The following is a 12,606-nucleotide window of genomic DNA, read 5'->3' on the forward strand; positions in this document are numbered from 1 at the left end:
AATTTCTTTTCTCTGGTTGCTCGTTAGATTCACCTCCAGGGAGCTTTCAAACCATGGTGCTCAAACTTTAGTGTGCATCAGAATTACCTGAAGGACTTGTTAAATCTGGCCAGCTCAGCCCCAGCCCTGGAGTCTATGAATCAGGTCACTGGAGTACAGTTTCTACCAAGTTCTCAGGTGATGCTGATGCTGCGGGCTCCAGTGACTACACTTTCAGAGCCAGTTTCAAAATGCAAGCATCTGCAGATCCCACGTCAAGACGGATTCATTGGGCTTGGGGGATGGAAATCTGGCATTCCACAGGCCCCCCCCCCCCGCCCCCTGCGCCTCCCCCACCCCAATTTTAATGTGTCCAAGGCTGAGAATCATTGGTCCACTGTGGACTATGGATGGTTCCCTGAGGTTACTGAGTTTGGGATTTAATAAATGTAGTATGTATTCTTCTGGGTCAATTATAGGAATTCTGCGGTATTTAAGTACATTAAACAAGCGACTTAATACTTTTATTAAAAAAAATACCACTGAGATTTTGGTTCACACTAATTTTCTTCCTTCTTTTTGGAAGGCCTTTCCGACCATCTCCTGGATATTTTCCAATACCACGATAGAAATGTTATTAGTACAACACCTAGAGGTCTTCGGAGAAAAGCTCTTAAAGAAGTGGGGTCCATTTGAGCCCCAACTGTGCCTTCCTTAAGTCCCCCTGGGCTTGCCTAGCCCTTGTAGTTCCAGCAAGTGAGCTGGGCATGCTCAGTGGGCAGGGTCGTTTTGGGGGGCGGGGTGCAAGTGGGAAGCCTGCTGTTCAGCCGCAGGGGTTCTCCGCCTCCCCCCACCTGTATGAGGCTGGGCCTGGGGAACCTGTGCCGAGCACCCCACCTCCTGGAGCTTGGGCTTGGTCTTCCCTGCGGGTCCCCGCGCTGACATTCAGGCGGGGGGTCAAGAGGCCTGGCGCGCCTCCAGAGAGCGCCGGGGGAGCTGGGCCAGGGCTCTGGGCTCTGAAGGCGGGGTCGCCCGCATCCTGGACCGGTCTGTAGGCCTGGGGAACCCCGCCGGCCGGTAGGTGCTGAGTAGGGGAAGCCAGATTCGGGGGCGGACGACAAGAAGTCGTCAGGTAAGCCAGTCCCGCCAGCAAGCCGGCGGGCGAGTGCCTCCCCTCCCGCAGGCAGACGGCCAGGGCGGTCCACACGGGGGAGGGCACAGGACATCGGACACCGCCGCCGGCTTCCCCAGCCTGGCCTAGCTCAGGCTTTCCAGTCCGCCAGCCGGGAGGCGGGGCGGAGGTCTGGAGTCCCGCACCCGCGAGGCGCAGAGCTGTAACTGCAGCAGGGGGCGAGGGCCCTTGCCTGCGCGCAGCGCGGCGCGACCCCACCCCGCCCGGCGGCGGGACCCGCGTCCCCGTCTCGTCACGTTCATTGGGCCGCGGAGACCTCGTCGCTCGCCGCCCGCTGGTTCGCAGCGCTTTTTCCTCCCACACCCCCGCCAACCCTAGCCCCGGTTCCCGCCCGCACTTCCGCGTTTCCCCGCTGGGCCGGAGGAGCCTGGGCCCGAGGTATCCGGGCCGGGGGTGGCGGCCTCGCCGCCGGGGTCAGCCCTCCGGGAGGGAGCAGGCGCGGGAAGGGGAGGAGGAAGTCGGGCAGCGGGAAGGCGGGGGCGCGGCCAGCCCGGCGCTCGGGTTACACCCGCCCAGCCCGCTCCCGGTGACAGCCCCGCGCGCCTCGCTGCGAGCACACGGGCCAAGGCTCTGATTCCGGGGGGAGGCCGACTCCACCCTGGCTGGAGGAACTGGGTGCTCCTGCCCGCTGCCCCCTCGCGCGTGAGGATCTATCTCAGGTGTGTGCTTCCTGGGAGGCCCCTTCCCCCGCCCCTAGGACTCTGGGCGGGAGTGGTCCCTTTCTGACCCGGGCGAGTCTTCTGGGACTCCAGTGTGGCGGTAGGTGGTGGCGGGAAATGGGAAAGATTTAGAATCTCTCTCCACCAGCAGAAGATGGACTCGCCCTTCTCTAGGGTTTCGCTGTTTACATTTTGCAGGCGGCATTTGTAAAACAGTAAGGTGGCAGGTCTTTTGGGGCGAGGGTTGGTACCCCATTGAAAGTTTCTACAAACTTTTAGGTTGTAGATGGGGCTAGTCTGATGAGGAGTTGCCCCTTTACGAAGCAAGAGTGAGAAAGAGTCTGTAGGGGGACTGAGGCTTCTTTGAGAAACTCAGCTGCTGGCATGTGACCGTCCTAGGAGGAAATGGAAGGTACACATTGATAACTTAAAACAGCCTCCACTCCCCACGTAGTAACTTCTACCAGCAAAAATAGATTTGCAAAGAGTGCTTTGGCAGGAAGGTGTAGCTGGGTGAATGAAGTGCTGCTCTTAGCAGATGGTCTCTAGTCTGGCTTACACCTTGTGCAGTGGAATATTCACTCCCAGAAGAGTTCCAGAGTAATTTACAAACACAAATTCTCACAAAGTGTTAGTGACATGGGCAACCCAAATCACACAACACATTATAAATATCATAGGTGGCAGCTATAGAAATAGCAGCTAGTCAACTTGTATAAATAGGTGAGGGAAGGAAGTTAGTAAGTGGCAGGGAGTCTTTATTGCTAAAACAAAACTGTTAGTATTATGCATGTGTTCCAAGTTTAAAGAGATGTAAGGCTTCTTTTTGGCTCCTGGAGGGTCCTGGCAGCTGTCACACTGGGCCCAGGCACTTCTTCGTAGCTACTGAGCACTCCAGTCCCAGTCCCACAGTTCTTACTGGCCATCACGTGAGAGCTGGATGCCATTGCCCAGTGGAGACGGTGTGCAGCCTGGGGAGCCTTGTGATGTGGATGTTGAAACCCCCTTCTGTTTCTCACAGGGGCATTATGTTAAATTACAACACTCCCTTGACTTTTACAAATCAACTCTTCAAATAATGCAGCAATATTTTAGTGAATAAATGGATAAATATGGGGTTTGGGGTTTGACAACCAACACTGGATTCATTCCAACAGTCTATTCTGATAGCTCACAGAGTCACTTTATGAAGAAATTCTAAGCGGGTTTGGAGCTCTGCTTCCTTCCCCCTCTGATTTATTCAAAGATGGAATGGCTTGGTTCAGGAATTGACAAAAGGGCCACAGTGTTACCAATTGTTAGTGAATGTTACCACCCTCTTTAGTTTTTTGTAACTGTTTAATCTCATTGTAGATATTTTGAAAGATTTGATGATTATTGTGCATAACTTGTGTTGGCAAACATTATCATAACTCTGAAATTATCCTGTTTGGTTATTTTGTTTCATCTCTAGCATGTAAGTTCTATGATAGTAGTAGGGCTTGTTCTGTCTGGCATACTCTGAAAACTTTAATGCCTAGAGTGGTGACTAACTTGTAATATGCACACAGTAAATATTTTCTCAATGAGTGACTGAACTGTGGAACAAACTCTAGCTGAGGGTCGTTGTGGATGGGAGAGCCAAAGACATTGGCCTTAGGTAATCTATTTAAACTCAGCCTCGATGGTCTCATTGGCAAAATATGGATGATAAATGCTATGACATGTAAAATTGCTAGCAATGTACCTGGCAGGTAGTAGACTTCAAAAGACTAGCTTCCATCCTATATTTTTTCTTCTTGTATTCAAATAGGAAAATATGGGCAAAGAGTACAGTTAGCTTGAAAATTTGTGCAAAGAATTATTGCATGTTGTGCATGAATTATCCAGGCATTTTTTTTCTGTTAGTTTAGTGTGTTGGGGGTGGGGAGAAGAGAGGGGAGTTAATGGTAGCTATGATTATTAGAGAAGGGAAGCAATTTTCAGATGACTGTCTAATTTCTCTGTTTTATTTTTTGAATGTGATGATGTTTCTGTTTAGGTTTTCCAAAACTTGATTCTTTCTGCTGAAACACCTGGACTTATGGGGCTATCCTAAGTGCAGAAACAACACTTCAGAAGGAGGACCAGAAATCAAATACATGAATGCTGGTCTTCTTAAATGAAATTTTCTGTACTTTTGTGCAGCATTATGTTGTAATAAATGTTAGATAAAAAGTGTGGTTATCCTCTTTTGAGAAGCTTACAGTTGTTTAACAAGGTAAAACCTATATGGAAAACAACTGGAGACCAACATAAGACCTTGTATAATCATTTATCCAATGTAGGATGTTGGCCAGAACTGCTGTGGTTATGAAGGAAGAGGTTAATATGGGCTCCAGTAGTTGGAGACAGCTTCCTGGTGAAGGGAATGTCACTTCAGTAACAGAGACTTAAAGTTTCCGGAAGACTATAGAAAAGATCATCTTTGTTTCAGGATTGTTTGCTATTGTATACTTCATTGTATGAAAAAGCCAACATAATCATGTACTTTCAGAAATGATCTTTCTGTGGAAAATTATATGGGAAATCTTCAGTAAAATTTTGCATGTGCAAGAAATGAATATCTTTCACTATGTCTGTGGAGTTAAAGCTCAGGATTGGCATTAAAATTGTAACTCTTCATTCTTGTCACCTTTAACACACTTGCTTAAAAATGTGTCAGATAGGCCAGGCACGGTGGATCACGCCTATAATCCCAGCACTGCTTTGGGAGGTCAAGACAGGTGGATCGCTTGAGCCCAGGGGTTTGAGAGCAGCCTGGACAACATGGACCCCATCTTTACAAAAAATAAAAAAAATTAGCCAGGTGTGGTAGCACACGCCAGTAGTCCCAGCAACTCAGGAGGCTGAAACATGAGAATCGCTTAAGACTGTCTCAGAAGGCCAGGCGTGCTGGTTTATGCCTGTAATCCCAGCACTTTGGGAGGCCAAGGCAGGCGGATCACCTGAGGTCAGGAATTGGAGACTAGCCTGGCCAATATGGCGAAACCCCATCTCTACTAAAAATACAAAAATTAGCAGGTGTGGTGGTGGGCGCCTGTAATTCCCGCTACTTGGGAGGCTGAGGCAAGAGAATTGCCTGAATCTGGGAGGCGGAAGTTGCCATGAGCCTAGATGTGCCATTGCACTCCACCTTGCGTGACAGAGACTCTGTCTCAAAAAAAAAAAAAAGTATCAGATGGCCTTGGCCAGTTACTCTATTCAGTTTTGACAATGGGATACATTTTATATATTTTTTTAACCTGGAGGATAAAGAGAAAATTATTAGTCATCAGGGTTGAGACCCCTCTCAACTGGCTAACTTGAAGATCGTTACTTTGGGTGATAGAGAAGAACTGAATGGAAATAAACTAAGAAGATATTATTAAGTAGGTTTCAGTTGCATATCAAAATACTTAAATACTTCCATCAAGTCTTATTATTTTTTAATTTTTACAATTTTTTATTTTTTTATTTTTTATTTTTTGGAGACAGTCTCACTCTGTCACTCAGGCTGGAGTGCAGTGGCACTATCCCAGCTCACTGCAATCTCCGCCTCCTGGCTTCAAGCAGTTCTCCTTCAAGGCCTCCTGAGTAGCTGGGATTACAGGTGTGTGTCACCACACCCAGCTAATTCCCCCTACCCCCCCACCCCCATCCATCAAGTCTTAAGATTTTTGAGATAAAAGATGGGGGGGGGTGGCTCATGCCTGTAATCCCAGCACTTGGGAGGCCGTGGCAGGCGGCTCTTGAGGTCAGGAGTTCGAGAGCAGCCTGGCCAACATAGTGAAACCCCATTTCTACTAAAAACACAAAAATTAGCCCAGTGTGGCATACACCTGTAGTCCCAGCTACTCAGGAGGCTGAGGCAGAAGAATCACTTGTATCCGGGACGTGGAGGTTGCAGCACGCCATTGCACTCCAGCCTGGGTGACAGAGTGAGACTCCCTCTCAAAATTTTTGAGATAAGAAAACTTGAGAGTGATATGTTAGGGTAAGGAGAAACTAATAAGTGTGTTTTACATTTCTTTGTTTTAGAATTGTTGACATGATGTGTGAAAGAAATGTAAGAGTAAGATATGATCAAACAGCTCCAAGTGAGAAGGACAAGGGCCAATGTGGCTGCAAGCCAAGAAATCTCTAACAATTTTAGAATAGACTTCTTCCTATAATATATGACCAGGGATTGATCTCAGGAACATTTAAGGGAAAGAAAGGAAGAGATTTTGATGGTTTAAATACCTGAGGGTGTTTAGATAATGACAGTAGTCAGAATGCATCCAGATTCTAATTTGTGTCCTGACATGAATGTGACCATGGTTTTGTGTTTTGTTTTGTTTTTTCCTTTTGCTTTGTTCCAGGATTTTGATCTTTCATTAGAGGCTCTTACTAGTTCTTTGGGCTGTGTATTTCTTGAAATATGTCGTATCTCTGGTCTTATTTCCTATTTTTCAGTTGTGAATTTTATGGTCTTTTAAAACCGAATTTCTGATTTATGCAGCAAAAACACGATTTCTGATTTATTTAGGTCAAGCTTTGGTTCTACTAGTTCACAAAATTAGTGGGAAAAATTGGTAATAGATGTCTCTCCTTCTCAACTAAAAATTTATTGTGATATATTGTGATATAATAAGAAAGATATCTGTCCCCAGTTCCTGACTAAAGAACTTCTAAGACCCTTGGAATCTCTGAATGATGAGTGTCTTTTTCTCTACTGATGAGATGACATGTGACTCTTGGTAGACACCTAGATAGCTTCAGGATGGGAATAGGAGCTGGTGCCAGAGGAACCAACTATATAATTAGATGGTTAGAATTTCAGCTTCACTCCAGACCTCTGGGGAGGGGAGATGGGCTGGACATCCAGTCAGTCACCAGTGGACGATGATTTAATTAATCATGCCCACATAATGGAGACTTCATAAAAAACCTTAAATTTTGGAAAGCTTCTGAGTTGGTGAGTGCATGGAGGTGCTGAAAGAAAGGAATGCCCAGAGACGGCTCCCTTTCTCCCAGTTCTTGCCCTGTATATCTCTTTGTCCAGCTGTTGATTTGTATCTTTTATAGTATCTTTTGTAATAAACTGGTAAACATAAGTAGGCCTGTTGTGGTGGCTCACACCTATAATTCCAGCACTTTGGGAGGCCAAGACAGGAGGATCACTTGAGCCCAGGTGTTTGAGATCAGCCTGTGCCACGTGGAGAGACCCTGTCCCTAAAAATAATAAAATAAAAATTAGCCAGATATGGTGGTCCATACCTGTAGGCCTAGCTACTCTGGAGGCTGAGGCAAGAGGACCTCTTGGGACCAGGAGGTCAAGTTGCAATGAGCTGTATTAGTGCCACTACACCCACCCCAGCCTGAGTGACAGAGTGAGACCTTGTCTCATTTAAAAAAAAAAAAAAAAAAAAAAAAAAGTAAAGTTCTGTGAGCCATTATAGCAAATTATCAAATCTGAGGATAGAATTGTAGGAACTCCTGATTTTTGGCTAAGTCTGACGTAAGTGTGGATATCCTGGGACCCATAATTTTTGACTGGCATCTGAAGTGGTGGTGGGCAGTCTCTTGGGACTGAGCCCTTAACCTATGGCGTCTGCACAAACTCTGGGCAGTTTGTGTCAGAACTGAATTAAATTGTAGAATATTCAGCTGGTGTCCCTAGATTATTACAGAGTTTCTTGGTGTGGAAAACCCACACATTTGGTGTCAGAAGTATTGTGACTAGAGGAACAATTTTTCTGTACATATATATTGATGAAACTTAAAGACATTATTTGGGGACATCTTTTAATTATTCAGGCAAAATGAAGTAATTACTCATTTATTGTGTATTTTTTAACAGTGAGGCACGTCAAAGTCTGGGTACTTTTAGAACAGGATTGTTTGATTCGGATTTTTCAAGCCTTATTATTTTTTGAATACTAATATATCTTCTGGGGAATCTCATATTTGATTGCCCACATGTGTCCTTCTATAACAGGTTTTAATATAGAGGGAAAAACAAACCCCACAAACTATAACAGAGAAATTGTTTTCTGAAATCAAGATTTCTGGAAGCTGCTACTGTCAAATGAGATAACCTCCGAGTATGTCTTGGTGATAATAGGGTGACACGCTCAGAATGCTTTGTTACTTAGATCTGCTGATGAGCACCAAGGCAAGTAGAAACTTTAGACAGCTATACACCTATGTGGACAGAAGTTTATGTTCAAGGTAAACTTATTTGGAAAACTTTGGTCAAGATTTCATGTCATTATTATTTCAAGAAAACATAAAATAAGCTTCTACGTGTACTTCAAAGATGACGAAAATAATACAGTTCAGAGTACTAGGCTCTCAAAAGTTGTTTTTTTAAATTTTAACTGAATAAAAGAAAGGTTATTGGCCAAGTATGGGGGCTAATGCCTGTAATCCTAGCACTTTGGGAGGCCAAGGTAGGAGGATTGCTTGAGCCTAGGAGCTTGATACCAGCCTGGGCAATGTGAGACCCTGTCTCTACAAAAAATGAAAAATTAGCTGTGTCTGGTGGCATGTACCTCCTACTTAGGAGGTTGTGGTAGGAGGATCCCTTGAGCCCAGGAGGCCGAGGCTGCAGTGAGCCATGACTGCACCACTGCACTGCAGCTTGGGCAACAGAGAAAGACCCTGTCTCAAAAAAAAAAAAAAAAGGATGTTTTGTTTCATTGTGGTAATGGCCAAACTGCTTTGATCCTGTCATTCTCTCTGCTCCACCCTTCTGTGGATTACTCTGCCCTGTTTGATCAAGTTCCAAATATTTGTCTTGGAATTAATTCATGGACTCCTCCATTCTCAACCCAATATTAAGGTGCTGTCCTTATGTTCTTTTATTTTTTTAATTACTTTTTTTTTGAGATGAAGTTTTGCTCTGTTTCCCAGGCTGGAGTGCAGTGGTATGATCTCGGCTCACTGCAACTTCTGCCTCCTGGGTTCAAGCGATTCCCCTGCCTCAGCCTCCTGAGTAGCTGGGACTGTAGGCGTACACCACCATGCCCGGTTACTGTCCGTATTGTCTCTATAATCCAGTCACACTGGAATAATTGGAATTACCTAAATATGTATTATTCCTACTGCTGCTACCATTCTAATGTTCTTCCTTCTATTTCACTTTTTGAAACCCTAACAAACCTTGAGTGCTCTGGCCACAGGCTACTAGCTTTACTGCATTTTCCCTCACAGCCGCAGTCAGAAATGTGTTGTATATTTTCTAAACCCTTCAGCTACTCTTTTTATGCTACTTATAATTCCCTTATAATTGTCTACTGTGATTATTTGGAAACATGCATCATTTCCTTTCCTAGGGAGGATCATGCTGGATCTTACACAATTTTATAGACCTCACATGCCTAATCCAAGTGCCTTCCATGTGGGTGATACCTAGTAAATAGTTGTTCATGAATGGTTGCCCCTAATTCACTCATCCCTTAATTAAAGCAATACGTGATAAGAGTGTGTTGGGTGTGATTGGACACCAGATACCACACAGGCAGATGTATTTCAGGTAATCAATTCAACTGGATACTTTATATTTTTAAGGCATCTCTCTCCTTATACGTTTGGCAGTTTTAATCTTTTTATGTTTATTTAAAAATTTTTTTCTTTTTCGAGACACAGCCTGTCACCTGGGCTGGAGAGCAGTGGTGCGATCTCAGCTCACTGCAACCTCAGCCTCCCGAGTAGGTAGGATTACAGGTGCCCACCACTACACCCAGCTAATTTTTTGTATTTTAGAGACAGCGTTTCACCAAGTTGGCCAGGCTGGTGTAGAACTCCTAACCTTGTGATTTGCCTACCTTGGCCTCCCAAAGTGCTGGGATTACAGGTGACTATCTAAAGGATATTTAGGAGAGGGAAAGGACATTATTTAGGAGAGGGAAGGGATGAAGTGACATTATAAAAGGAATCCTTGAAGAAAATCAGTGGAGGAATCTACAAATAAGGAGGTCACTTAATGTCCACTGAGGACACAGCACCTCAGTCAGGACACCCAGGGATTCTTTCTCTTCTCCAGTTTCTCCCTTCTCCCCTGTACCCACCTAATCCAATCTCTTAAGAAAGAATCTGGAAAGTGAATTCATAACCAGATAACTTATAAAAATTACCTTGTCACCCTTGTTAAAGGTGTTGGATTTTATGGGGACAAAGCTTTGGGGACCATTTATGTGGGCTAGGTCAGAGGTGGGCAGTGCCTACTTCTGAGCATTCCTGCAGCCACATTATAGCCACTCAAGTGTGGCTTTGGTCAGTGTCTGCACCTTTCATTTTTCTTCTCTGTCAAACAAGGTGGCTGGACTGCATGAATTTGAAGTCCGTGAGGAGCATGAAATGTTGATTTCTCTTGTCCTGCCTAAAAGGAAGCCAGCCATGGCCACTGGGTTCTGTTTGTGTCTGCACCCTGGCCTGGCTTTTCCTTATATTGCCTGGAGTTTGCCTAGCTTTTCCATTTATTGCCTCGGGTTTCCTTGCTCTCAGCCTCTCCAGGTACAGCATTCATACCTAGAGGCTGCCACATTCTTTTTCTCTCTCTTCAGGGTTATGCTCATAGGATCTATCATAGCAAGTATATTTTCACTTTTTTATTTTGTTTGCTAGTATTAACCCCTTTCCCCCATCTCTACCCACCATTAGGTAGCTGGGATACTTATCTAAAAAATATAGATTCAGCAGGGTGCAGTGGCTCGTGCCTATAATCCCAGCACTTTGGGAGGCTGAGGCAGGTGGATTGCTTGAGGTCAGGAGTTTGAGACCAGCCTGGCCAACATGGCAAAACGCTGTTTCTACTGAAAATACCAAAATTAGCCAGGTGTGGTGGTACACTCCTGTATTCCCAGCTACTTGGGAGGCTGAGGCATGAGAATTGCTTGAACCTGGGAGGTGGAGGTTGCAGTGAGCCAAGACCGCACCACTGAACTCCAGCATGGGCAACAGAACAAGACTGTCTCAAAAACAAATACACATAAACACATATGTTAACATAATTTTATTTATTATTATTTTTAAAGACAGAGTCGTGCTTTGCTGCCCAGGCAGGAGTGCAGTGGCACAGTCATAGCTCACTGCAGCTTTGAACTTTTAGCTCATGTGATTCTTCTGCCTCAACCTCCTGAGTAGCTAGGATGACAGGTGTGTGCCACCATGCCTGGCTAATTAAAGTTTGTTTTAGAGACAGGATCTCACTATGTTGCTTAGGCTAGTCTTGAACTTCTGGTCTCAGGTAAACCTCCTGCCTTTGCCTCAGAATTGCTAGGATTACAGGCATGAGCCCCTGTGCCTGGCCAGATTCACAGAATTTTAAAATAGGAAGAAGTTAAGCAATTTAACCTAATCTGGCCCTTTTCTTATTAATAATGAATAGCAATGATAAGTGTTTATTAAGCAGTTGCCATTTTCTAGGCACTGTGCTGAGTACTTTGTGTACATTTTTTTTTAAAGACAGGGTTTCACCATGTTGGTTAGGCTGGTCTTGAAGTCCCGACCTCAGGTGATCCGCCCGCCTTGGCCTCCAAAGTGCTTGGATTATAGGCGTGAGCCACCAAGCCTGGCCTGTGTACATTTTTAAATGTATCAACAGTGAGCTCTGTCATATCAGTGAGCAAACGGGCAGAGAAGTTAAGGGACTTACTCAAAGCCATGCGTATATTTTCTGGTATGGCAGAAACTCCCTTAAAAACTGTTTTAAAAACAGTAGCATCAAGAGATCATCCATGTTCCATTTCTGTCATGTATTTCCTGAGTTTTGCTACATTGTATTCCACTGTCCAACTCATTGAACTTCACCATTTAACATTTATACACTTCCTAATACTTGACCTTGTAGTTCACCAGTTTTCACCAGTGATGCTGAACTTGTTTAAACAGTTGCATTCATAGTGCAGCATGCCTGTAATCATATTGCTAATGATTTGACTTCTAGGAATGTCTGACACTGTTAACATTTTCTTAGTCTTAATGGATGTAGAAGCAACCTGCAACTTGATACCAGTCTTCTTTTTCCACTCCTATACTTGGGTTTGTGATGGCTGTTGTGAAAACGAAAATGATTGTTTGTATTGGATATGTATAAAAATTTATGTTCTCCAGCCTTAGGCAGTTCTTTTACCTTTTTCTACATAGTGCCTTTTTCTATTTCTTCCTGTAGTTTTCTTTCAAACTTTCAGCATTTTCTTTGAGTCTTTTATGTCACCCCTGCATTTCTTTATCAAAAGATGATTATGAGGGGTTAGGGTAGGCTCAACTGTCATAACTGAAATACCTGAAAATAGATACAAGCTCAAGCACAAGTTTAATTTTTGCTTGTATCATGGTCTTTGTTGGTGGATCACTTCCTCTCAATGATTCAGGCACTCTGGATTCTTCCATTTTATGACTCAGCAATTCCTTAGGTCTTTCTTTTCAACTACAGCCAGCCAGTGGAAGGTGAAAGGGAAAGGCAAGAAGCATATCTACTTTGTTTCTAAACACATAATCTTGGCTGGGCGCGGTGGCTCAAGCCTGTAATCCCAGCACTTTGGGAGGCCGAGGCGGGTGGATCACGAGGTCAAGAGATCGAGACCATCCTGGTCAACATGGTGAAACCCCGTCTCTACTAAAAATACAAAAAATTAGCCGGGCATGGTGGTGCGTGCCTGTAATCCCAGCTACTCAGGAGGCTGAGGCAGGAGAATTGCCTGAACCCAGGAGGCGGAGGTTGCAGTGAGCCGAGATCGCGCCATTGCACTCCAGCCTGGGTAACATGAGTGAAACTCCGTCTCAAAAAAA

General features: G+C 44.8%; 1 protein-coding gene across 5 annotated transcripts in view; it reads left to right on the forward strand.

The window, feature by feature from the left end:
* The first annotated feature begins 766 nt into the window (after positions 1-766).
* GPD2 (glycerol-3-phosphate dehydrogenase 2) overlaps positions 767-12,606 on the forward strand; it is a 148,934-nt gene continuing 137,094 nt past the window's right edge. Inside the window, exon 1 of one of the 5 annotated variants that reach the window (XM_032286439.1) lies at positions 767-1,111. The gene's annotated coding sequence lies outside the window, so the exon portion shown is untranslated. Of the gene's footprint in view, positions 1,112-1,530; positions 1,831-1,852; positions 1,931-12,606 lie in introns of those variants that run through there. The other 4 variants (XM_032286442.1, XM_032286438.1, XM_032286441.1 and 1 more) reach the window with 4 other exon arrangements.

Source organism: Sapajus apella, unplaced genomic scaffold (genome assembly GCF_009761245.1).
Source record: "Sapajus apella isolate SASKATOON/1434 unplaced genomic scaffold, GSC_monkey_1.0 scaffold18, whole genome shotgun sequence".
Taxonomy (NCBI): domain Eukaryota; kingdom Metazoa; phylum Chordata; class Mammalia; order Primates; family Cebidae; genus Sapajus; species Sapajus apella.